Below are 27530 nucleotides of genomic sequence, written 5' to 3'. Positions count from 1 at the left end.
GAGAAAGAGAGAGTCCGGGAGGAGGGACACCACCGAAACATAAGGTTGGCGTTAAATTTCCTGAAATTTACTGTATACGTGCAATCCTCCATGCCGACTTGATCGGTTAGAGAGAGCTTTCGTTCGTAGAGAGCGTAATATTTTAACAAAGCCTTCAGATAAGTTGTTCTGCTTAAGCGTTTGTTTAGTGCCACCGGCGCAATGCATTCCCGTGATTAATATGCACTCACATTCCACAATAGCGCATATGTGCCTGAAGTTTAGGTAGGAGAACTCACTCATGAATAGACCTCCTCAGATTTGAATCGGCCCGTGAGACTTGGTCTGAGTGAGTCCGGGGGAGCAATATTTCAGGGAACTTGAACCCGGTTGAGGAAAAAAAAATGTTAGTGTGATTGAGTCTCAATGAGAGTGTTGGAGGAAAATTTTGGCAAGTACGGTGTTCGAGTGAGTTCGGTTGAAAAATGTTTTAACGATTCTCAGTGCGAGAGAGCCCAGTGAAAGAAAGTTTTGGTGAATCCGAGTTCGAGTGAGCCCTAAGTGCAAAAAATATACTGCTTCAGCAGGTTTGATCGAATTCCACCTTATTGCCGACCAATGGCAGCCGAGTGGTTAAGATACTCGCCATCAGAGAGCAGAATCCTGGTTTAGAGACTCTGCACAACCAACAACAACTACAAAAAGTTTGTTTTTATTCATTCATTTCCTTATAGCGATTCATATTACGTCAAAGAGGGACATACCTTGGTGAGTCAGCTTTAAGAAAATGCTTGTGCACTTCGAAAATTCCTCACAGCGACAACAAACACGCGCATACCTTGTCGTTTTCGACAGTCCGGTCCAGCGAACCGAAACGAGATCAACATCGAAGTTGTGGACGTTGACCCACCTCCCAATGTCACAGTCTTCGGGAGTGTTTTGAAGGGTTAGGCGTGTCGACACGCTTTCTCGACTGAGCGCTGGGCAAATTGCCGGTCGCTAACCTGCGCGCTTCAATAGGCTCAACGACAAAGCCGTTTTCCTGCTCTACACGGTAGCCAGTTCGCCGCCATTACGTCATACTCGGCTGCGAGTTTTTTCCCACCATTACGAGACGGTTGATGACTCTCTATTATTCGTCCCTTGTTTGGAAAGAAATGTGGGGGAGGCGGTTGTTTTGAACTATTCAATGAATAGCCTGGCACGTTAAGTGACGAGTGCTGGAACGTGACTAATACCTCTGCGTGTTGCGAGGATTTGTTAGCGCGACGAGAGGAATGTAGAATGAAACAAAGTCAAGGCGTTAAGTACTCGCGTCGTTAAAACGAGACGAACGTGGTGGAGTGCAGGCAACGCTAGGTTGTGAGTATGCCGAGACTGACCAAGACAGGCTGCATGGTTAAAAAAAAAAGCAGGTAGACTGTGCCGAGTGAACGTGGGAAGACTAATGAAAATGAGCTTGTTGGTATGAAAACTGACAAAAGTGCGACGATGTACAGGAGCTGTCCACGTTTCCTGCCCGAAAATATTTTAAATGTCGTTGACATGTGCGAAAGCGATGTGTAGAATGGTAAACAACGTAGTAGTTATCACAAAGTGCGATCGCTTGCGTGAATAAAAAAAAACGTTTTTAAAAGTTATTTGCCGTTTAGTTCAATATAACATCTTCCGTGAAAAAAAAGAAGAAAACTGACTCCGCAAACAGCCCTTGAAAGGGCTATCAGGTCCTACCTGTACAGTATTGACCGGTCGCCACGTGTTTAATACGCGATAGAAACCTATTTATTGGTTGCTTGATCAATTGACAACAATTACAAAGAGTGGAAAAAATTGCGGCGAGGCTACTGCCAAAAATGCACGGGACAGTTAAAAAGCGAGATCCCACATAACGTTATAACGTTGTTGTTATTTTGAATGAGCGACATCTTTGCTTTTATTCAATTGTTAACGCAATCATCAAAAGTTACGAGAGCTGTTGGAAGCGAACGTCGAGTTCACAAAGATGTTTTGCGCTTTGTGAATTCAACACTGCTCACATATAGTGGCAGACCAGCTATCTTCGCGATTAGTATGTTCGTCATCATGGTGAGCAGATTCTTTTAAAGTGTTTCAGTACAAAATATCTCTATATATATCCCGCACAACCACACACACGCGCGTGTGGGGGAAACGGGAAGAGGGGTGCACGCATTTCGTGTGATTTATCCATCCATTTATGATCCAATTATCTGTCTATCCACCTATCCTTCTCGCGCGGAACACCAGCTCAAACAACATACACGCACCCAAACAGTTTCTCCCCAGCCGAAATCACCCATAAAATAAACCTTGAAGCAAGCTGTACAGGATACGTTCAAAGTGCACGTTTCTCTGGGGTGCTAGACTTTCCCCCTGCACATGTATACCTCTTGCTGTCTTACGAGCCCCGCACGAATACCCTATCTATAATATCCAACGCTTCATTGATTTATTCGATTCTCAAACCTTCCGTATATTACAGTCGCACCCGGCGAGACCGGAAAGCTACGGATCACATCAGGATGCGGATGTTGAATTCAGCATTTCTTACGCTCACGTAGGGGACGCCTCGCCTTCCTTCAACCACGGCGTTCACACGTGACATGCGGCGTGCGTATTCGCTTCGCTCCGCGGGTATGCGGATTAAAACGCTATCGTCGTGGCACATCGCGAAGACCGTGGCACGAGGAAAGAAAGAAAGAAAGAAAGAAAGAAAGAAAGAAAGAAAGAAAGAAAGAAAGAAAGAAAGAAAGAAAGAAAGAAAGAAAGAAAGAAACCAGTAAGCACGGCGGACGTGTCGCAAGAAAAATCCGGATCGCCAAAAGCTGAGAGGGGGATGCCTCGACTGCATGGACGTTCTTGGCGGCCTGAGGCGCCAGGACGGAAGCCACCATACAACGGCTTCGCGACGCGTCGGGAGGCTTGAGTTCTGTTTTTAGTATGCGCGGGACAAATGGTCCAGTAGTGAGACGGGAGATATGTTACACCCTCGAAACCGAGCGGCTACGCGGCGACTCTGAACAGCCGAGAGAGGGCGTGCGATGGACGAGGAAGTGAGCAATTGGTAACGCGGTGTGCGTGCGGGATTGCACGTGCCCGGAATGTGATTTTGTCGTCCGCAAGACATTCCTTCGCGAGCGCATTGAGAGGCATACTATACGGGTCGTATGAAGGCCGTGATGCCCGCCGCGGTGCCACCAGCCAGCTGAGGTGGAGACGTGAAAATAGCCGTGGCAGGGACTTGAATTAGGTTCACGTGCGGCGCATCTGCGATGGCCGCATTCACGGCGCCATTATGACGCCTACTTCTTTGAAAGATGCAACCACCTGGTGCGGTGGTTTGGTGATTATTTCGCTTGATTGCCGACTCGCAGGTCGCGGAATCGAGTGCCGGCCGCGTCAGCTGCGTTTGCCATGGAGACGGAAGTACTCGGGCCCCGTGTACGTAGAATTAGGGGCGCATTCAGAGCTCTAGGTGGTGGAAATTTCTGGCGTCCTCCACTATGGCGTCTCTGATAATCAAATCGTGGTATTGAGACGTCGAACCCCCGTGATTATGGAAGATGCGGCCATGGTATTGCGATACAAAAGTACTGAAAGACAGAAGGGCCGATGTTCTTCGCAGAAAAGACCTCCTGGCGTAGTTCGTGTTTCATAACAGTAGCATTGTACTATTACCGCAGATGCAATCGGGCTCCTGTCAACCCAGAAACACACACACACACACACACACACACACACACACACACACACACACACACACACACACACACACACACACACACACACACACACACACACACACACACACACACACACACACACACACACACACCACTCTGCCCTCGTCCTTGATCACTTTCGCCCAAAGGGAACCACTGTGAGAAGTAAGAACAATAGAAGCTTACAGTAGCTTAAGCTAAGAGACGTGCACTGCACACGTAATTGCTTTATTGCTGATGTGAAATAGTCAAAATTTCAATAATAATACGGCAATATTGAAAGAAAACCATCACGTATACCGCGTGTGACCATGGAGGTAGTCTTCATTGAGAATAGCGAATTTTACGTGTGCACAACCGATGTTAAAGGCAAATCCCATTTGTGATGTGTGAGCATTCGTAAATATGCACGGACACTTTTCTTCCTTGGGACGGCGTTGAGCTCTCCCATAGTAGAGTACCCGGTACTCTAAATCGTTACCCCCTTTTTCTACACATTTGCCCCCAGCCGCACTTGTATGCGATATTAAGAAACTTGTGCGCGCCCATGAGACGACTTTCAGCTCTCGTATAGTAGAGTACCAAGCGCTCTAAAACATTATAACCGCTTTTTCTAAATACACATTTATGTCTTGAAGTCCTCGTAGTTATTAGGACGGCTCACTGCTCTCCCGTAGTTGGGTACTCAGTACCCTAAATTGTTTAGCAGTTTTAGGGGCGAAGCTCTTTAAAGCGGCACCCATTCGTCCCTCGTCGTATTACGTCACATGCCTTACGCTTTGACCTGCAAGGTGGTGCCGGTGGGAGATTTCTCCTGTGCGTTGTTGAACAACAAAAAATTCGCAGCGTGTGCGTTAACTAAAAGCCTAATTCTCCTGTCTCTCATTCCCCATCTGCAGCCATTGGCATGTACATTGAGAACTATCTGACAAGAAGAAGTTGCTACGTTATACTCGCTGGGCGTAACCTTCTTAGTTTTAGAAAAGTTTAGTGAACGTTGGGCCGGGGTGCCACGAATACAGTGAGCTAGTATATACCATGAACTCGAGGTGGTTAAACGTGGGAAGTAGACACCAAGCGCAAGCCGTAAGAAAGTGTGCGTGTGCCACCTCTCGTTTAGTCCTTGGAATGTCCGCTGGATGGCGTTGCTTCTATATGCGGAATATATGATGAAAAGATGCGAGATGGTGGTACTTGGAGAGTTGACTAGATAGGCGAATGGACACACAGACAGATGCATGGACGGACTCACGCATGGCTGCATCGACGAATGGACGCATGGACGGACGCAGGGACGGATGCATGGGCGAACGCAGGGACGGACGCACGAATGGATGTGCGGACGCACGAACAGACGCACGCGCGGACGGGCGGATGGACGCTTGGATGGTCACACCGACAGACATATGGACGGACGGAAGCAAGAACGAATAGATGGACGGATGCTTTGCCCCACTCTCCATCATTCACCACGTGGATATGCTGCCTTTTTTTGTTCTAAACACATTACTGTCTAGGTTTGGGACTCCCTCTCTCTCTTAGTAGAGTACCAAATACTCTAAACCGTTGAACATTTTTTTTCTCAACGAGATTGCCACCGATTTCTTCCGCATCTGGAAAGTGGAACAGCATATTGTTCTCCCATGGTAGGATACCTTGTACTCTGATTTAAGATTTGTTCAAAACAGAACAATGGTCAGCTCGCCACTTTTTAACAGCACAGCACATGGCATTTCGAATCATGTCTCTATTTGTGAACACGCATTGCTGCGTCAAATACGAGTGAAAATATGTACGTGCAGCCGAATACAGATCTATAGTAGAGTAACCTTAATTGTAGGGTGAGTCGTTCATATTTTGAAAAGGCACTAAAAAGTAGGGCGTTCTTTCGCGTATCGGTAAAGCACATTTTTCCTATCCCGAAAAACATCCCACTTACCTCTAGGAAAAGCGCGATAAGAAAATGCGGGTGTAGACGCCATCTTAGATTCCTGCGACAAGCATCATGGCGGAAGAGATTTTGAAGGTGTCAACTGGCTACTGCGCAGCTTCTAATCAATAAAATTGAAGTATGATTTCATACGTATGGGTAGCATAAATCTAGCTCACGAAGTCCCAGAGAAATTCAGCGAGCCAATGTCGCGAATATACGAAAAGTGCATTTTGAAATTTGTGACGTCATGTATGAAAATTTCGGAGCGAAATATAAATATGGCACTTCCACTTCGATTTTATTTGCTAATAATTAACTTTTATTTGTGCAGATAAAGCATTAGAGTACCCAAAATGTAGTTTATCAATGTAAACCAAGTCTATTTTTTTTCTTTTGTGTTTCTTTAATATAGAAGCTGATTTAAGCGTTCATTCGTAGTTCTACTTTAAAGTGTATGTAAGTGCCCTTAGCGATCCTCACACTTCTCTGCTTGTGTCACGAAATGTTACGCTGAAATGCTGTGCACCATGAAAGCTTTTGTCATGTGCAAGTCACGCGTTGACCGAGTGACGAACACATACAGTGGATCCTCGTTGATACGATTCTGCATAATGTGTTTATCGGCCTAGTTTTGTTTTTGTTCCCCGCCAACGTCTCTTCGCAATAATGCATTTTCATGCGTATAATACTAGCCCACTATCGCCCAAAATTGAAAAATTCGGCCAAGAAAGTGGATCTTTATCGACATAACTACAAATTTTACGAGTATTCTTCAGTGTGCTAGCTCAAACAGCGTTCCAGCAACCCATGATCTGCCCGTTGCAGAAACGCCAGGGCTGCATAATAACGTAGGTTTTTGAAGTGATAAGATCGCTTCCAAGTTCGGCCGCTGAGTTCAGTGTTGACGATGATAATGTTTATGATGCGCCAGACAATGCGAGTTATCACTATCACTGCGTAGTCCTGTGGTGTGGGGTCAGCTGAGGACGACGATGAAGACGATGACGGCACAATTAGACGCTGTAGTTACCGGTTTTCAACAGCTAGTGACGCACTCGAACATATGGACGCACTTCACAGATTAGTTTCAAATGCAGAGTTGGGGGAGCAAGCTGGAGCATTATTTTTTTAACTTATAGAATAATTTTGGCTGGCTTCTAGATGTTCACAAGAAGAAAGTGCACTGAAAATCAACCTGGTTTCTTTATTGTCATTGACCTATATTTCAAACACCTTCAATAAAGTTTGTACAATCCGTTGTCGATCCACCATCCATATAAATTTGGGAGGTAATTCCGGTTTGTAATACGGTAAATCCTCTTCAAATATGCTTCAGTTGCATTTTCCCCAGTAGGGCTAAACACATACGTAGTAATATGCTAAGAGCTACTTTACAGGATTATACCTGCTAAGAATGCAAGCCGATGTCATCATTGCGATGGGCGCATCGCAAGGATATAAAAAGAGTGGCATTGGTATATTTTGCCGTGTTCTCGACTGGTTATTTTCCCTCAGAATTCTAGATTTCACACTCGTTTTGCTGCAGACTGTTTAGCTGTAGTATTGGCCCTTTGTAAACTGATCATATCAATGAATTCTAATGAATTCGGCCGTGATAATAACAGACTCTTTACCAGTGTGCAGTGAACTCGCAACATGCGGTGCTTCGAAATCACTAAATGAACCCGATTTCCTAGTACATAACAACTTAGCTTACGTTCGATTAGTATGGTACCTTGGCATAGAGGTCTAATTGTAAGCGAAACAGCTGACGCACTCGCCAAAGTGGCGTTAGGCGGAGCAGCTATTAGTATTACCCCTACAACAGCTTCTTGAGGCTAGTTTCGGAAGCAAATATTGGCGCTAGAATTCACAACACCATATCTAAGAAATTCCCCTAATTTCAATCATATACTGACACCCTGGAAAACTTCCTCATGTCGCAACATATGTTTGACGTTATAATAACTCGGTCATGCGGCCGTATTCTATCATTTAGTTATTATTTATACAGAGCAGGCTTGCCACTCTCTCCGTTTCGTCCTTATTGTGGGAAGGAGGAAACAATAGAACATTTTCTGATCTTCTGTCGAAAGTTTTTCACAGTAAGAAAGATATCTCTATAAACGCCGTCAGAATTAAACAACTTCGGAATTACTGTCCCTAGAGGTACACTTACCGTTAGGCACGGCAACGGGAAAGTAAGCGAGGCCGTGTAAGATTTCATTGAACAGTCAAAAAATATTTACACAATAACCTCAGTTTTCAAAGGTCCTTATAAAAAAAGTTCACCACAGCAAATTCGCTTCCATATAATAATTTATTTTTATTTCAGTATAAATTATTATGACTCGCCTTTTTTTCAATAATATTTAAAAAAATATTTTTTGTTGCACAAGACGAAAAATTGTGCTGTTCGGGCGTTTAAATGCACTTCTTTTTCTAAACTACGCGATTAGTCGCCAATCCTCCAAGGTCCTCTGGGCCAGAAGCTCAAGATCTACAGCGACATCTATATTCTTCAGCTTTACTCAATTAAAATGACTTTCCGACAGAGTACGTATGTTTTTCCCCCCTTTTTTAAGCCCTTCGGTTTGATACGACTTTCGCATATTACGTTTTACTTTCCGATGCCCCCCTGAAAAACGGATCAACGGGATTTTAGCAGAGCAAGGCCGGGTCACTCAGGAATCGTGGCGCCCAGCGTCTCGACGATCGAACACGTCTTTGTCGGGGCAACGGCTGACTGGCCAAGAAAATCAGTTAGCGCCCTTCGGAAGACAATTCCCATTGTCCAAAGTTCCAACGTATACCTCCACGGCTGAGACGAGCTTTGTCTGACCACCGGAAGCGGACTTACGGACTCCTAGGTTGTTGTTAACGTCTTGTCTGCGGAGTTCAATGTCAAAGTCAAGGTGAACTTTTAAGTTCCTGGCTACACCGGAAGCGGACTTATGGACTCCCAGGTTGTTGTTAACGTCTTGTCTACGGAGTTCAATGTCAAAGTCAAGGTGAACTTTTTAGTTCCTGGCTAGATCGCTAGGCCGCTGATAGATCAATTTCCACGCACTTTATATCCTATATTGAACTTTAGACTGTGACGGTGAAAGTCACGGCGTTCCGAGTGTCATATGAGAAGTGAGCTGTTGGGCTAATTGTAGGTTTTGGTAAACATACGAACCCCTCACCCTCGATGAAGCATGTCATAGGGCAATAATAATACTTCGTTAAGCGAACGCAGTAAATTTTACGCGCTCTGACAATCAGCCATTGCTTGTAGTTGCGGTTTTAAGCATTAGTATAGCTGTAATTATACGCCCACAGTGTCACGTACGTCACATTTTACTATCGCAGTCTTGTTTCTGTTTAGAGGGAGCTCATGGTAGTTTGGGAGAGTACTTTGGTAGTTGGGAGTGGTGGTACATATTCGACACCTTCCGGGTTCCAAATATGTTTCAACAATCTCCTAAAAAGTACTTAAAATGCTATGTTCCGCTAAGAGTTCCTGTAAGCCATCCTCGAAGTGGTGCGCAATAATGCAGCAATGAACATATACCAACTAAGCCATGCAAGTACTCTCCTGGGTATTAACGTCGCAAGTATATGCATACTAATGTGCATGCACAGAATCTTGGGGTGCCTGCATGTAGTGCAGCCGGAACGATCCGCCTTTTATATAACCATAAAAATAATAAGTCAGAAATGGACGCACATGCTCCTTCACTCGATTATCCTGCTTCCCACGACGCGCTCACAACAGAGCCAGACTACAGACAGCTTCGACAGGGCCCAATGCGCATCGGTCTATTTTCGAGGAGCATTATACGTCGGTTCGGACACTTACTTGCGACCCGGGACGACCGCCCCCCTTTTTTTCGAAACGGGAACTATTCACCCCGGTCTCGGGGCTATTTTTCATCTGACTTCCAGACCCACCGAACTCCTATGCCACGGCCTGACATATTGATGGGCACCAACAACTGTTTGTGGTCGCTAGAAAAGATTTCCTTTGTCTAGCGCGCGAGCATACCCGTGTATAATGTGCTGTCGAGGAAGACATCTCCCCGTCAGCCACTCTGCGAGCACTTTCCCTCTGTTCTTTATATGGTCGCGGCAACGTCCGCGGTAAGCCGACCGAATCAGGGCGCGTCCAGGCGGAGAGACGAAAGGAGAAAGAGGGACTGCGCCTTACATATGCATCGGTTGTGGGCGTGCGATCTCCAGGGCTACTCGTCCGTTGCATGCCCTGCTGCAGCCACGGACTATCTTGTCTATAGCCTTCGCTTATTTAAAACCGCGCAGCGTTACCGAAGGCGTAGCAGACCTGCCATTGTAAAGTGACAAGAGGTGCCACATCTGCGCATCGTATAGTCACGAGTCTGCACTTGAGTGAGTATGAATACTTTTAAGCTACCCTATGAACAAATGATGTTGTGCGAGGTGCCCCATTTATCTCACCCTGTTCATTGCTAGTTGTTCGACTGATCAAAGCATATTGAAAGTCAAGTCAGTTTTACCTGGGCTACTTGGTATACGAATACATGCTCTTGTGTCCCTGTCAAATCTGCGCTGCATGCCACAATTGACGAGTGACTTCCTCGAACGTTATGCACCGAGAATGTCGTGCTGAGTATAAAGCGTTGGTATTACACAGAAGCTTACTTTACAAGAAAATCCTGCTACTTCGGAGATTAGGCGCGCAGAAGAAAGGCCACGTGGGCTGCCCATTCTGCGGACGTTTCTTGATGGCTTGTTGCGTGCTCCTTTTCATGTCTAATTATATCGCACAAGATCAGCGTGATATCAACGTGCTACATACACTCCTGAGCTGCGCGTGCGATTTTGGTGTTTGCTGACATGCCACTTGTAAACGGTGCAAGTTAACCTACAACGAGCAATCCGCGGAGGTCACTGACCACTTTGTATTCATCCTCTGTCTGCTCTTAGGGTATTCCACTGCATACGATTTGCAGCGTAAGTTCATATTCCATCCTCTTTGTAACAAGCTACGACCGATCTTCGTTGACAGGCACAACGGATGATTCCTGGTCCTATTCTCCATGAAGCGGCCTGCGCGTAGCACTATGCAATTGACGGCCGTCGTAGGACTCTTCAACTAACGTCACACTTCCCATATACTGGTGGCAGAGGTGGGATTCTATACTGCCTGAAACCATGCTGCACATACACTGTCAGTTGTGGTTGGGTTATTTACGCACTGTGCTGCGCACGTAATGATGGTAGATATGGGATTCATTTGATTTACACCAAGCCGCACGCACACCGTTGACAGCGGTGGCATTCTTCTAACACACTTGTTCCTGTTCTTGTTAGCTAATACCTGTGGGACACACCGACCATAGGGAATTGGCTGAGAATCGAGTGGTTTTATAAAATAATGTGAAGCTTTAGTAGTAGGGAGGTTTTAGAATGAAAAGATTACAGATTACACCAAAAATTATGGTGTCCGACATAATGTATACATCTATATAACAATAAGAAGCAAAGCTCTGTATTTTTGAAGTAATAGCTAAAGAATGAAACAATACCCTCATTTGTTTATACGCATATAAATGCGTAGACACATTAGAATAGTAATAGTGATTAGTTAGTCAACCGATTGATTTCATTATTGTTGTTCCCGACAGCCACGCATACGTTCGCATTTGAGAACCCATAGTTAGAGACAAAATGACCGGCACCGATTCCAATGTAAAGTGTTCCTCGCGTGGCACGGCACAGATTCCACGTAAAGGTGTTTCTAAAAAGGGTTTTAGTGCTCTATTGCAAACCACTCTAAATGAGCACATAACAGAGCTTCGTCGTGTGATGTTCTTGTCTTGCGTCCTTTCGCAAACTGCGAAACGTTGCATGTCTCACTGCGCTGCACACATTTATCGCGACAAAGCATACAAAGTGGTCAATTTTCTAAGGGCGACTCGTTCCCCGCGAACATGCGCGGGTCTCCGCGTCTTTCGCTCGCTCCGGCTGCTGCCGAGCGACCGCAAGTTCCGCTCAGTCATCGTTGTTCCACGCTGTCCAGTGCCGACGGCACAGAAGGGGGACGGGGGTGCTTTCTGGGCCGTCCGGCAGCTGAGATTCACAGTCGACAGGTGGGCAAGGGTGCGCGTGTGTGCGGAGGGGGGGTCTAAACGTGACCCCGTCGCGACCTCGAAGAGAGACGGCGTCGTCGTCGGCCCCACCACGCGGAAGGAAGCGCTCGGCGGAGGCCGGCTATTTCGAGCGCTTCCTCCTACCGCTTCCGCTCGGCCCAGAGAGGTCGGCTGGGCGCGCTGCGCAGTGGCCTTTGCGAGGGGGGCTGACCCGTGGGTGCCGCAGTCATGCCGTCTTGCGCTTTGCTGGGCCTTCCTTTTCTTTCTTTCTTTTTTGTACGTCTCCCTTTTTGCATGTTCACTTTCGCGCCTGCGAAGGGCTGCACAGTTGACCTACGCTGGACAGAGGGGTCTCTCTCCCCCTCGTCGTCTCTTCCTCGATAGTGGCCGTCATCTGAGACCACTTTACGATCGACCCGACGAATCGGTTATAGCTGTATACGCATAGCACCTCGTTAAGACGAAGCGTACGGCGAGAGTCTACCGTTATAACGAACGAACGCACAATCGGGGCACAGAGAAGCTCGTTTATGCGGTACATGGCCGTCCCACATCTGGCTTATACTTTCAAACTGCTCTGGTAGACTATATTCAGAACGGAGCTGTATATGCAGAGGGAACTATTTGTATACAGAGTATACGCGCTATTTGCTGCCCCTTGCGGCCAATTAGAGTGCAACATACGCCATCGGTGGGTACGATGACCCCCCTTCCCCCCCCCCCCCCCCCCGGGCCATGGAGTTTCACGCGTAATAAGCGGGTGCTTCCTACTAGATGTCCTGTTGGTACTTTCTTTGTCTAGAGAGCAGTTGAGTTGCAAGTGGTACAACGCTTGAACGTTGCACTTAGTAGGTGTGCATACAGATGTAGCTGGAAATCTAGTGCATGAATATAAGTGGACTAGCAATACAGCCGAGCGAATCAGTTAGTTGTAGGCGCAGCCCTTGGTCTCGGCTGAAAGTACGGCGACTCGTCCACCGGACATTTACGAGATACTTAATCCGAAGGCGAATGCTGCACTTCAAGCTCGTTTACAGAAGGGTAGCGAAAGCCATTTTTAGCTTCGAAATCGAAAAGCGCTTGTCAAGACAACACCGCAGTGTGCTTTCTTGCTGCGTCTCATGACCGATCGGAATCAACATGTTCCGTTGTCGGGTTCGATGCTCTTCGACGATAGTTTCACGTGTAATAAGCAGTTACGCCAGCGAAATGAACTACGAGGTCTTTCTTTGTCTCGAGTCTTAAGCTGTACGGCATTCGAAGCTGCGGATAAAGCGTGTACGCGGAGTGTGTCGAAAGCTAGCGCGTGCAAATTAGTGGGTTGGCCGATAAATGGGGCAATTGGCTTGGAAGTTGCGGACCAGGAAATAAAAAGCCCGTGTTTACAGCCTATAAGTTACCGTTTGTACAATTAAACTGCCAAGAGCACAAAGTCCACAACCCGAAAAGATGAGATAATACCACGGTTTCACCTCTTGCATGGTTACTCCAAGCTAAATCTAAGCGCGCCACGCCACGATATACACAACGAATGACTCAGTATCAAATTGAATCGTGCAGCCACAGTGGTGGACGTACGGATGGTTGCCGGTCAGCTGTCGCTTTCGAATGATCGATGCTGTCAGCGCTATTGTGTATATTCACCCAGGAACGGACACTGGCGTCGCGTTTCGCATCGCAAACGAGCCTTGATTGACGGACGATGAAGGCTGGATTACACAGCAATGTTTTGACGTTCGCAATAATAGCATTCCGCCTGCCAGTCTTACTGCTCCTGTGTGCCTTGGCTTTATGATTGACCGCTATAAGAGTGGGTTACTGTTATTAGGGGCTTGAATGTGTACTCTCTGATGTCTTGGTTATGCGCTCTCTTAGACGGATACGAAAAATAACAAACGACTGAAGGTGACGACTGAAGGGGGGGGGGGGGCAATGTTTCAAACGAAAAGGAATCCTAAATGACGAAGTGAAGCCAAATGAACGTGATGTGGATTCTTTACAAAAAGCAAGAAGTGGCGACGAACTCTGAATTTTGTGTTGTGAGGTTTCGAATGGAATCGTGGCTCATACGTGCGTCGCCATCACCTCAGATACTTGCAGGTCAAATGTTGAATGATGTGATGACAGAATGATGAAGACATCCATGTTGGTCTCGTATAATAATTAGGTCAACAAGCTTTCATAAATTTATTCGTTTTCCGACCGAACGTTTCGGCATGTATTACGACTCACTTAACTGTCAGTAATCAACTAGCATATATAGAAAACGCGCCATTGACATATCTTTCGTCACATTTTTCACCACCCAGTCAGCTGGGTGCGCCGGTTTCCTTGCATCCAGACAGTCAATGTGTAAGCGCCTAAATTTGTCAATTTTAATTGTGTGATGAATAAATCAATGTGAACAACACATCAATGTTAACTTCGCAGGTTTTACCTGTGCTTCTCATGCGATGCCACAAAACCACGAAAATTAATACGCCCAGCCCATAAATAGAAAGGAGTGCAACCTCTAACACAACGTCCAGAGAAACCTAAACAAACATCATTAATTTGTTGTTTTCACCTCACTGTACGTCATTGAATGTGCTGGAGTCCTGGTCAATGCCGTTTACTGCTGTCGATTCCATCTCTCAACCGCAAACGCCGAAGTGTATTAGTAACAATTGTTGGTGCATAACGTCCCAAGACTACAATATGGTTATGACAATGAGGAACGCCGCAGTGGAGGTTTCCGGGAATCAGCGATCACCTAGGGTTCCTAAATGTGCACTTGATACTAAGTTCACGGGGCCTCAAGCATGTTCGCGTCCATCAAACAAACGGCCGCCACGGCCAGCATTCGATCCCACGACCTTCAAATCGGTCAGTCGAGCGCCGCACCGAAATGTGTTTTGCCGGTGCTATTCCAGCAGATGGTTGCAAGACTTCGCACTTGTTTCGCGCTCTTACGAGGAACTATCGTTCCGTTTCTCGCTGCCTACGATTGACCGGCTCGCGACCTCCGGGACGCAATCAATTCCAACTCGTGTCCGGCACCTGGTAGCGCCGACGACACCGCACGCAGCTGTTTGCTATCGTTGCCCCGAGAGACGGGCGACTAATCGCTCCCCGTCAAGATTCATTAGTTCGCACTGACTCGCACGCTTACATTAGAGAAGGGCCCGCGGGGCCTATGGGAGAATCGACGACTCTTCTTGAAGCCGTCGTCGCATCGCCGAGATAGAACGAAACCAACTCCGCTGCGACGGAAAGAGGGAGAAACAGGAAAAACGCAGTTGAGAAACCGTCGTGACGTCACAAGGTTGTTTTAGCAGCTCGTCGCAATGCTGCTATACCCTTTTACAATACATACCCTTCCGAGGAGGAACATGTGAGAGAACGACCCTTCCCCTCTTGGTGTCAGAGGGCGCACGTCATGTTTTTTCAGCGGCAATTATCGGTTTAGACGATATAACTGTAGTACGGCTGCTCGCTCTTTCGTAGGGACAGCGTAAGCGTGAGCAAGGTGGTGCCGGTCTAACCCCATCGCCGCCTCTCAGAATGAGCCTATACAGCGTTAATGCGTTGTCAGTCTAGCCCTATCGCTGCCTCCTGGAATGAGACTATAGCGTTGGCTAGCGCTGACGCAACCCTGAAGCGAGATCGCAGTGCATCTTTCTCCCTCTTGCGCACAGCGATACGAATCATGTATGACGCGAAAGCTACGACCAAAGGTATATATATGAGGTCGAAGCCGCCGCGCTGGTTCACTGTCTCAATACACAACGGACGATCTCATGGAAAGTGTAGCGTGAGCCTCACATATAGTATTGAGAGCGCACGTGAGTGTTTCACTGGAGTGGGAGATGTTATTACACGTTGATGCGCACACTTCTAGCGGCTGCTCCCAGAGACCCGCTTAGCGCACCCTCTTCGATCTTACTCCTCGGCAAGAGGTCACTGCGGCACGAAGAAGGGCCACTCATTGGACGTTCCGAATACAGGTCAGTCATGATAGCCCAGCCATCTACGCTCGTGGAAGGCCCCAATTAAAGTGTGTGTGGGTGTGCGCATTGAAGATGATCGAGAGTGGCACTTCAATCGCAAAAAATAGCTCGCCGTCCCACTGGTTCCCACGTTCTCGAAACCCTATAGTGTCTTCCTCCGAGCCTTCAGGCTAGTAACTATGTATATATGTCTGCGTGTATACTTAAGCAAATGGGACTTGGCCCGGTGAATAAACGAGCGGAACGGAATCCGTGTTGTACACACAGATGAATACATATATATTTTCTTCGTATACATCTTGTTTACAGGATACATAATACATGACACATTTAAGATACATTCAAGATATACAAGCATGCATGTACCACTTGTGGTTGTAATAGAGGTCAGGAATAGCGGCTGCTGCTTTTGAAGGTGTGTAGGTCAAGCTAATGTGTGGCGGAAGTGTACCAAGGGAGGCCGTACTAGCATAGCAACCACTGCATGGATGTTGCGAAATGAACCCGGATTAGCATACGCGTAGAGACAGACGTTCCATAACGCGCATGCAAATCAACATCCGCATGCGCGTTTCCCGATTTTGTCAGCCATCTGTATTCGCGCTCTGCTGTGCGCCGCTTGTAATAGAATTCCGATGGCCTCTAGATCCCGGGGGAGCAACTATGGCGCCTTGTGTGGTCGTGGATTCATTAACGGAGACGCTCGTGCGATAGCGGAAGTTGCATTCAGTGCACTACGTTAGCTTTTGTCTCTGCGGAACTGCGCACGCTCAAGTAAGATGGTGTAAGGTCAAGCTAGCTAATTGGGAAGAAACTTACTGTAAACTTGTCCAAAGTGCGCGAAGATGACAACACGTTAGAAATGTAGAGCACGCGCACTCATTAACCACGGGCTACTATCTGTGTGCTTGTGTGGAGGTGCTAGTGCAGTAACGAAACTTGCATCTAGTACAAGGCGACAACTCCTTGTTTTTGATTGGACACACTACAATGCTGCGCACGCGCAAATCAGACGGCGAGGTTCAGCAAGCTTGATTCAGGAGAATGCTGCTGCAGATCTGCAAGAATACCACCTTCAAGGCTTACGGCATCGGCGTATGAGCAGGATGGCCTGTGTTGCGATGTTTGCTTTCGTTGTTTCGTGATCGTAAGTTCGTTTCTTAGCTTGTGAACAGCGTTTGAATATTGAATCCGCTGTGCATAACGGAGAAGTAACACCGAGTTGTTGGCACTTCGCCATTTTGTGAGGAATAATTTACTCCTTCACACTCCTACAACCGACAACTTCGCTTGTAGTCTTCACTTGCCTGCGAATATCCGCTTGTACTACTACAACATCTCCTAAGTAATCACAGCTCCAAATCTGCGGGGTTCCTTTATTGTAAATAAATAGGCGCAGCAGGCAATAAACGTCTAAACGAAGATGATGACCTGCGATGTGCCATATGGCGTATAAAACAAGGTGAAAACGCCAAGGAACTCTGCGTATTGTTGACACTCTGCGAAGAAACGAAATAACCTATACGGGAGATCACTCGCTTGATCTGACCTTACTGGTGCGCTCTCGCACTGGGTAAGATTAGTACCATTCCAGGGTTTAAATTATCAATGTGCGCTGCTAGGCTATAAGCCAGTGCGGAAGCACTTGTCGAACCGATTGCCATAGTATTCTTCAGTGGGGACGCCACGTAGTGCCATTTAGCTTCCTCGGTCGTGGCTGCCGTATTTCTTCAAAGCCGCAGTTCAAGAACGCCAGTAAGTTTCTGTTTAGGCACATGTCACTGAATTCCGCGTGGTGACAGTTAACCCTAAGTGTGACTGCAGGACACCCTTCCGTGTACTAAATACCTGCAGCTTGACGCAACATTTATTAATGAACTTTCAGATTTCATATTGTTGTACCTGGTATACCCAGCTACTACGAACGTACCTCGTTTCATGTCAACTCGTTAACGCGTATAGCTGGACTAGTTGTTACTCATTGAACTTTTCCATTGCACTAACGAACACCACAAAGACAGCTCAGAAAGACGACTAGTGGTTGTCCTGTGACTTTCTGTGTAGCGTCTGCGCATGTTCGCTAGTAGTATGGACGCATACCATATCAAGGTTTCGACAAGTAAACACCCCCCCCCCCTTCCCCTATAGGTTTGGGGGGCGTTCTTCCAATTTCCTTTAATGGGTTAGGGTTGTTGGGCTTTCAAAAGCCAGGCATCTGTTTGTATACAGCCTTTTTGTCAAGAACCGCACGGCATTTTGAACGAGAAAAAAAAAACGAAGAGGAGATATACAAGACAAGCTTTGACTATCAACTGGAAAGATGGCATATGAGGACGTGACACTGTATAGCGCTAATAACCCTTTCGCGTGAGTTATCAACCTTTCTCAGGCCTTCCGTTCAGTCATGCTCATCCTCGGCTCACCCGTACCACTCACGCCTTCGATGATGGGTCAGCGAGGGGAGACCCTTCTCCGAAGTTACTTCCTCTGGGTCAGGCGGAAGAGACCTCGAATCGTGTGCGCGACACCACACAGACGCTCGACACACGGAGGAAAAAAGGAAAAAAAATACCGGCGACAATAGCGACGACCCCACATTGAAACCAAGAGTAGCTGAGAGAGAGAGAGAGAGAAGGAAGGACAGGCGTAAGAAACTGTGACATAAGACACGGATGACGGCACTCGCGTCCCCTTTCCTCGACATTTCTTACATCTACGTTTCTTTTTAACTTTATTTTTTCTTATAGTTACTTCCTTTCTCACACCGTCGTCAGGGCGGGCGTTTTCAAGGGCTTTTTCAACGAGGCGTTACGCGACGCACCGCTCCACCCACGCCGATTCCGCGAGCCTCTTCCTTCCTTCCTTCCTTCCGGTGGGAAAAAAGAGTCGCGATGGGAAAGAAAGCGATGGTGTGTCGTTTCGAGTCACACACGCATCATTGCGTGGAGTCACGTGACGCGGATTCGCGCATAGCGCGTGCGCGCGCGGGAATGGGGCCGCGAACTATTGGACATTTTTTTTTTTTCGCTATAGAATGCCGTGCAGCGCGCCGCTCGTTGAAAGGCGTACGCGGACGTGTAGCTATCCAGCCCGAGGGCGTTGCGGTTTCATTCACGGTGGGATAACATGTTTAGGCGGTGAGGCCGCCGAGCTGTCGGCGTTAGTTAAGAAACTTCGGCAACATCAGCTAGGACTGTGTGGCTAGCTACGGTCTGGACGAAAGCAAAATGAATTTTTAAGGGCTCGGTTTTCTTCGTTGATCGCAACAATATTTAGAATTAACAGACAGGAAAGCCGTAGAAAGTGTATGAAATATTATTTGTAGTAATTATGACGTGAATGTGAAGGAAGCAAAGTGAATGAAAAAAAAAATGACTTGTCGCTGGCAGGGAACAATCCTGCGACCATCGAATAACGCGTCCGATGCTCTACCAGGTGAGTTACAGCGGCGTTCCAGTCCACTTTACGGGGCATCTAATCCTGACACTTTAAGTCAGCGCCGAGTCTAGCTACACATTCTATGTTGACTTAGATAGATAGATAGATAGATAGATAGATAGATAGATAGATAGATAGATAGATAGATAGATAGATAGATAGATAGATAGATAGATAGATAGATAGATAGATAGATAGATAGATAAATAGATAGATAGATAGATAGATAGATAGATAGATAGATAGATAGATAGATAGATAGATAGATAGATAGATAGATAGATAGATAGATAGATAGATAGATAGATAGATAGATAGATAGATAGATAGATAGATAGATAGATAGATAGATAGATAGATAGATAACATTTTCTATTAGTTCTACCAGCTCAATTTTCAGTCTTTCATACATTGGCGGGAGAGGAATGCGAGGCAAGATGAACATGAATGGAGAGGGCCGAGGTCAGCTTCGCAGGAGTCACGGACAAACTGAAATATTCACCGCTGCTTCGCGAGCGGTGAACTAGAAATGCTGTATTCTGGGACTTACGTGGCAGTCTATCGTGACTCATTCCTTCTTCAGTATGCGAGGCCGTGGTTCAAAGACCTCGCTCTCGGCGAAAAGTCTTCGAACCACGCGGCAAGGTTGGCGAGGCGTGCGAGGCGTTGATCTTCAAAGAGAGTGCAGTCAATTGGTTGTCATTCTATTGTCTCTTCTCCACAAAATGCGTAGCAGCCAGTGCTGTGGGACATTACAATCGAGCGTGACTAACCGTTCGTAAATACGACGCTCCGGGGCGCGAGCGACTAAGCAGTGTTGCTTCGTATTGGGGAATACCAGGCAACAGGTTCAGCACCCTACGTATTTTTCGAGTAAAGGTTGACGATCGGTGACGTCAAGCGAATTCCATTCTAACAAAGTCAAACGACGCGTATAAACTGTAGCGCCACTTACATAATCGTCCCTGCGTTGTGGAATGTAAATATCAAGATCATATTATTTTTTCTCTCTCCTCTCAATCTGCTGCCTTCCTCCTACAAAGGCCTTTCTGGCCTCAATCCCATTTCTCTATGTAGGCGCCTTTACACAAGCTGACAGAATTATCTGTTTTTCATAAAAAATACTCTTCTGCCTCTCCATAACCATGCTGCAGAGTTTGTTCTGCATAAAGCAGCTGAACCATAGTGAGAAATTTTGTGTACAGCACGAATACATGATGGGAACAGGCGCTGCTGGAGATAGCACCATCACCCAGCCGTCGGCTACGTTGGGACCTTTCCCGATAGGCTCCCGGAGTTGTTTTCCTAGGAGAGTATCTGTCAACCAGTGATTTTCGGTAGCATTACTGGCATGGCACGACACAAATCATGTGTACAATGATGAGCTTTTAATAAATAGATGCAGTGTTCCAGAAAGCGTTGGGTGCCCCGATCGTCGTTCCTACGTGAAAGGAACAGTGCCTGATACATCTTTCCGATTCGTTTTATTCTGCCATATAAAAGAGTGACGCATGCAATATATGCAAGTCTGGGAGAGCCACCCTTCAACACATGTTGTGGGGATGTCCAATATGCCAAGATCAAATGGCGGTCTCTTCGGAAGAACTGCGGGCGTGGTGGTTGGCCGCGCTGCAAAGCTCAGAACACATGGAGCAACTTCGGGCCGTCCAGCGAGCCCTAGAGGCAGCGCGGGAGCAACAGCTCCAGGTGGCCATCTAGACTGCCCTAGGCCCAGGCCTTCCATTCGCTGGATTCTGAATAGTTGTTTCATCATCAACATCATCAGCGATGACAGAGATTTGGGCCATGCCGGATGCAAAGAAGACCTTCTTGTGGGCGTCACGGTTCCGGGTGGTACATAACGTTGATTGATTGATCTGTGGAGTTTAAGGTCCCGAAACCACCATATGATTACGAGAGACGCCATACTAGAGGGCTCCGGAAATTTCGACCACCTGGGGTTTTTTAACGTGCACCCAAATCTGAGCACACGGGCCTACAGCATTTTCGCCTCCACAGAAAATGCAGCCACCGCAGCCAGGATTTCATCGCACGACCTGCGGGTCGGGTATATAACGTCGTGTGTATGTGTTACGCAGAGCTTGATTGATCCATCTAAGCATGAAAAGCAAATGGCACGTAAGAACGATCCAAACGAATTAGCCTAAACGTACGAAAACTTTACCTGATTACGTACGTAGCGCTCTTGGTGCCCGACATGTGGTACATCCACAGATATTCATGTAGCGTGGCCACAGTGGAAATGAAGCGGTCAATACAGGCCTAAAACAAGGCCAGGCATGCTTTGAACCGGGTCAACATTGACGAACAAGGTCTAAAATAATATAACTATTAGTAATAACAAAGGAGTTGGCACAAAAGTCAACTTAAAGAGAGACTGATGATGAACTTGGTTTAGATTGATAAACTGCACTCGGAGAACTTTAACACCGTATCATACGTTCATTATTAGCGGAGCAAATTAATGTTGAAGTTTTATTTTTGCAATTTCGCGCCAAGATCTCCACGCGTGAAGTCACAAGTTTCAAAATGTATTTTTTTGTATTTTCGTGGAATCGGCACGATAATTTTTTTCTGAAACTTCGTATGCTAAGTCAATAGGACCCACAGATTACAATGTATTTCGTTTTCGTCGAATGGAAACGTAGGGCCCAATAGACTTCTTCGAAGTTTTTACGTCACGATGTCTGGTGCAGCAGTCTCACGGGGGCGTCACCACCCGCGTGTTTTCTTCGCGCGTATTTCTCGATTATCGAGCCTCGTGTCGCGGTAACAGTTACGTTTTCGGGATTGTGAAATTGTACTTTATTATTCCGAGAAAAAATCGTTTTGCTCTTTCACATTCCTTTGCGATCGCTAAAAGCGTTCTGGAAGCATGCAGCTGACCCCCACGCCGCTCAAGAGAGGCCGCCACTTCCTATCCAAACGCACGGCTGATCTTTCCACCGGCGCTTCTCCGGTGCTACATCTGAAGGAAACAACTTTTTACAACTTCACTGAATACGCTGCAGACGACTTGTACCTCAACTGCCGTAACAAGCAGAAAGCCGATAAAGCGCAGCAAAAGTAGCGCGCTAGTTGCATTCCGAGCTCGCGAATCTCCCTCTAATAAGATACCACATCTACCGGGAATGCCCTACGTGCTCACCTCAAACGTTGACGTCATCGACGGTTTCGTAAACGGAGTAGTGGGAACTGTATGAACGGGAACCGCTGTGTCCGAGCGCAACACGCATGCTCAGGTTTTACACAGCGGAGTTACATTTGGCGAAGGATTCAGCGGAAGCGCAGGATTTAGTACTGCGAGAATTGTGACACGAGAACAATTGCTATATTCTGCGTGCTCGCACAACCATGAAATATCTACCACATTCGAAACTTTCTACTTTAAATGAATCTGCACTCGGTGCAATACTCATCCGTGTGTGTGAGGGCGGTCGCATCACTAGCATTTACATAGAAATAAGCGTCGAAAGTGTGAATAACAAAATACCCGAAACAGAAAAAAAGTCTTTAGAACAAATTTACGACAATTTAGAGTACTATGTACTCGGTCATTCAGATGAAGAGGTAGAAGCCATCTGTTTTTAGAAAAAGTGGGTAACGATTCAGAGTACTAGATATTCCACTATGGGAGAGCGTAAAGGCGTCCCAAAGGCCTCACACTTGATGAGGCCCTGTTCGTGCTGACAAACATATTGCTGTGAACGAGTTCACGACAAGTGGTTCCTCACTACAGAAGGCAAAGTATGCTGTTACCAACTATATATTGATAGATATGTATAACATCTCGAGACACAAATGTACTCTACTATTCAGACGAAGAGGTAGAAGTGTGCTTAGAATAACGGTTTAATGATTTAGAGAAGGTGGTACTCCACGTTTAAGAGAATTTCATTTCCGGATATATCTTACACAGCTTATGTGCACACATAAAATTGGACAATGCTGAACAATGCGTATGTGCAATGCAAGCTGTTATATACAGCGAAAAGAACTTATTGCGTATGCAGTGACGTACAATGCAAAATTGTACAACAGAGACAGGACATTCATGACATCGAGATGATTAAACTTAAATAAATAGTAAGGCTATGTGAACAAACAAGGGGGGTCATTCACAATGTAGGGTGATGTTTAGCATTCACTTGTGGGTACAGTTTGCTCTCGCGCTCAAGAACAATATTTCACAAAAGTGACATGTTTCTAAAGAAGAAAAGAAAATACACACTGTAATGTCACAGTGGTACAAGCTCTAGCCCACCTCCTCAATAGGGGAGGAAAGGCATGGACACTCTGTTGTTTTTTACGATAATAAATTCAATCGCGTAGACGAGCGTCGGAGGAAAGCCTCCTCTCCCTGCATGACTAGTTCTGCATTAAGATGCATAAGCATTATGTTTCTCAGCTGATGTAGTAGGGGAAACATGGCTCTCTGGGGGCGTCCCCTCAGACACGCAGGTACCCTTCGTTTCCATAAGACGAAGGCTCCGATAGCCATTAAGAGTACGACGAAGTTATCCCTGTGGTTAGACTCCCACTGCACACTTGTTAGGAACATTCTGGTAACCATGCGCCAAAAGGTGCGTGCTACTATACATTCATGAAAGACATGGTTCAGTGTTTCGACGCGACCGCACTGCGGGCATGTGGCGGAGGGCGCCACGCCCCACGCCGCAAGGCGGTCGGCCGTTGGTAAAGCCTCCCATTCCCTAAGCCAGTTTAGGTCCCGGACTTCGGAGGGGAGAGACGTGTTTGTAAGAGTCCAACGTCTTTTCGCCCGGCATTTCTGGCGTTGTTCCTCAGATAGGCTTTTAAACGCTATTAGTTCACTCATGTCGGTAGGGGACGTTTCCATAAGTTCTTCAACTGGAAAATCATTTCGCCATTGTTGCAAAGATTTTATAACATGTGTGTAATACGCAGGTGGCTGCTCAGCAGCTGGTCCCGTGCCGTTTGCTAAACCAAAAAGTCTTCTGGAGGTTCCTAGCAGATACACTACAAGTTGCCTGCCTCGATACGATGAGTTCTCTAAGAATGCCCAGGTGTTTTTGAGAGCCAACATGCGGCACATTACATCAAGGTTGGGTACACTGAGCCCTCCCCATTTTACTGGTAGGCGGACCAAAGCTCTGGCAACCCCCCCCCCCAAAAAAAAAAAAAAAAGCCGCACGCAGTAGCCACTCTCAGCAAAACCCGACGAGGTGGTCGAGCGATTCTGGCTACATAAAGCAGTGGCGCTGTTATGCTGGATTTAATTAGATGAGCCCTTTCAGTAAAAGGTAGTTAAAAGGTTCTGGCGACTTCAATGCGTTTGTCCACTTTGTGTTGGATTTTTTTCCCGTGTGGTGCAGGCTACCTCATCAGTCGAAAGGAAAGTTACACCTAAGACTTTAACTCCTTGGACGATTTGGACGCCGTCAGGGAACTCTTCAATGTGCATCCCAAAGCACAATGCCTTGCTTTTTCCCGGATTAAGACGTGCTCCCGATAGGTAACTATACGTGTGAAATATTCGCGAAAAGGCTCTGTAACTATCTATGTTCCGAATAAACAACGATATGTCATCGGCGTACGCCGCTACTTTCACTTCGCCCAAGCCTGGGAGAGGAAAACCATGTATTGAAATGCATTTCTGAATTTGTTTCAATAATGGATTTAGGCATTATAATAAGAGAATGGCGGAGAGGGGACAGCCTTGTCGAATGTCCCTACTTACTTCGATAGGTTCAGATGTATATCCATTCACTACTAATGCCGTTTCTTAGTCTGGGTAGAGTAAGCGGAGGACCTCGGATAAATGTGCTGGGAAAGCATAGCACTCTACTTGAGTGTTTAGAAAAAGTTGCTAACGATTTAAAGTACGATGTACTCAACTATGGGAGAGCAGAAAGCCGTCCCGTGATGACAATCAAAACACTGCATGGACTACTGTTCGCTACTTTCTAGGGCTCTGTTCTATGACCAATCTGTCGAGCCACAGTAACGTCTTTGGGTATTACAGCAACTTTCTTCACATTAGGTAATAGACATCACTGGCTAGCGTAACTGAAATTAAATGTTTTCATTACATATTTCTGATCCTTCACACCTTTTATGCAAATAGGACAAAATGAAGAGTATAGTAAACTAGATAGGTCACAAGAAGTAGACTGGAGAAGCCTACAAACGAGAACATATCAAAATCCAGCGCACCTCAACCGCATATACCCCAGGCAGTTCCCCGACGCTTGCTGTAATATCCTATGTAACCACAAATACGAAGACACAGAACGCATCTTTGGGAAATTACCACACACTACACGGCTTTTCCAATCACCGAAACCCGAAGGTTCCTTGAGACGCGTTGGCCCGACGCTCTGGCTAGCTCAGAGCTTCAAGACCAAATTTGGGCCATCCAGCGGGCCCGGGAAGTGGCAAAAGGCTATACTTTACCGCGACCACCCGGGTGGCCTATAGGCCCAATGAGGTTCCTAGACCTGGCCGCTTATAAAGTTTTGTCCATTCCGAATAGCCGTTAGACCACGAACCCAGTTTTCTTCTATTTGCAGACGTTCTCGATTCATATGTGGGGTGTAATGGGCCAATACCACCATATGATTATGAGAGACACCGTAGTGAAGGGCTTCGGAAATTTCGATCACCTGGGGTTCTTTAACCCGCACCCATTTGCAGACATTCTCGGCACGCAACAGAGCAACAGACTATTTTTCACCTTCACAGTTTGTCGCAAATCACGTGAAGCTATAGCTTTACCTGCTTCGTGTTCAGGTGCTCCCACAACCACCCACGACCCGTTTACGAGCGCAAATGGGCGGGCTTCATGCCGGTTAGGGTGCTCATGGCACAACATGAGGACGTTCCGCGTGCACTTCCCTGTCTTACGGCCACGAAAGCGAGAATAGTTTGCCAAGGCTAGCGCCTGGGAAGACATGGCCTTGCTTCATTCGCGGTGATCCTTCAGATCAGTCCTTTTGCGACCTATCTGTAGGACGACATTGCGACTCTGTGAAGTCGTTCTCTAATTTCCTCTCTCTCTCTCTCTCTCTCTCTCTCTCTCTATATTATATATATATATATATATATATATATATATATATATATATATATATATATATATATATATATATATATATATATATATATATATATATATATATATATATATATATATATATATATATATTCTTGGCAAGTAAGATTTTGCGGCTCACCAGCCATTCATCGGTGCGAGAGAGACGTGTTTCGTGGTTTCCGTTGCAACCATAAGTATACTTTTTCGATACTAACACAAATACTCCACGCGAGAGTACATGCGTTCATTGTGCGTACGTAGAGAAACATACCTACTACATAAAGAGTGGACATTCCCGTAGGTAGATTACACTGCTTACAAAGTTTCGTTAAGGCTCGTGGCTCGCCAGAAAGTCAACGGCGCTTGCATGGCGCGTAACGCACAGGTGGCGTGTTGTCGGTCATTCCAGCGACGCAGGCGGCGCCATGTGGCCGTTCCGAAGCTGCAACACGGTGATAAAACTGCGACGCAGTTCGGTCTCTCAGTATTCATGAACCAATGAACGCGTCTTTATGCTCTGCGTCGCTGACGTAAACGCTCGCAACATCGCCGTCTCGTCCGTCATTTCGACCTTCCGCTGCGCCGCCTATAGTCGCTGGAATGATCGAACATGTCGCAGTTCCAAGCACGAGCCCCATTGGAAGTTCTCATCTTCGCGTTGTTGCCTATTAGTCTACATTGTAACTTGCTATAATGTTCGTGGTGGCTGTACGTAACCTTCCTTTTATGTAGAACAAACCGCCCATCCCAGTGGAGCTGTCCCTACGGCTCTCAGTTACTGAGCCGAATGTCGTGGGTGCAATAACGGCTGCAGAGGTTGCATTTTAATGAAGACAAAATGGCAGAGGCCCGTATAATGCGTGATGTGTCAGTGCACCTTAAGGAACACCAGATGGTAATATTTTCAAGAGCCCTCCACTAAGGCGTCTCTCAATCGTACGGCGGTTTTGGGACGTTTAACACTAACAATATTATTACTTAAATGCTTGTTGTTGTTTTTTATCGAAAGGAAAAGAAGACACCAGACCCAGTGTATCGATTAAATTGGATTAATAGAATTGGCCAAGCTTGATCACACCTTTTCTTTGTGACCACTTGAGGCGAGAGTAGCGTAGGCCTTCACTTCAAAGTTAGGGAGGAGGGAGGACAAGAACAAGAAGAGAGAAGGCAGCGAGGTTAACCAGGCACATGCCCGGTTTGCTACCCTACGCTAGGGGAATGGGGAGGGTGGCATAAAGATAT

The 27530-nt window shown here is 46.5% G+C and overlaps 1 protein-coding gene across 2 annotated transcripts in view; it reads left to right on the top strand.

Moving 5' to 3' along the window:
• Positions 1-27530, top strand: part of LOC119163303 (peroxidase-like) — a 158774-nt gene that overhangs the window by 76090 nt on the left and 55154 nt on the right. Inside the window, exon 1 of one of the 2 annotated variants that reach the window (XM_075873701.1) lies at positions 15732-15751. The exons of the other annotated variant lie outside the window; for it this stretch is intronic. The gene's annotated coding sequence lies outside the window, so the exon portion shown is untranslated. Of the gene's footprint in view, positions 1-15731; positions 15752-27530 lie in introns of those variants that run through there. 2 annotated transcript variants of the gene reach the window in all.

Source organism: Rhipicephalus microplus, chromosome 9, assembly GCF_043290135.1.
Source record: "Rhipicephalus microplus isolate Deutch F79 chromosome 9, USDA_Rmic, whole genome shotgun sequence".
NCBI classification, from domain to species: domain Eukaryota; kingdom Metazoa; phylum Arthropoda; class Arachnida; order Ixodida; family Ixodidae; genus Rhipicephalus; species Rhipicephalus microplus.
The sequence above is the reverse complement of the archived record's forward strand: the minus strand, read 5'-3'. Positions and strand labels throughout refer to the sequence as shown.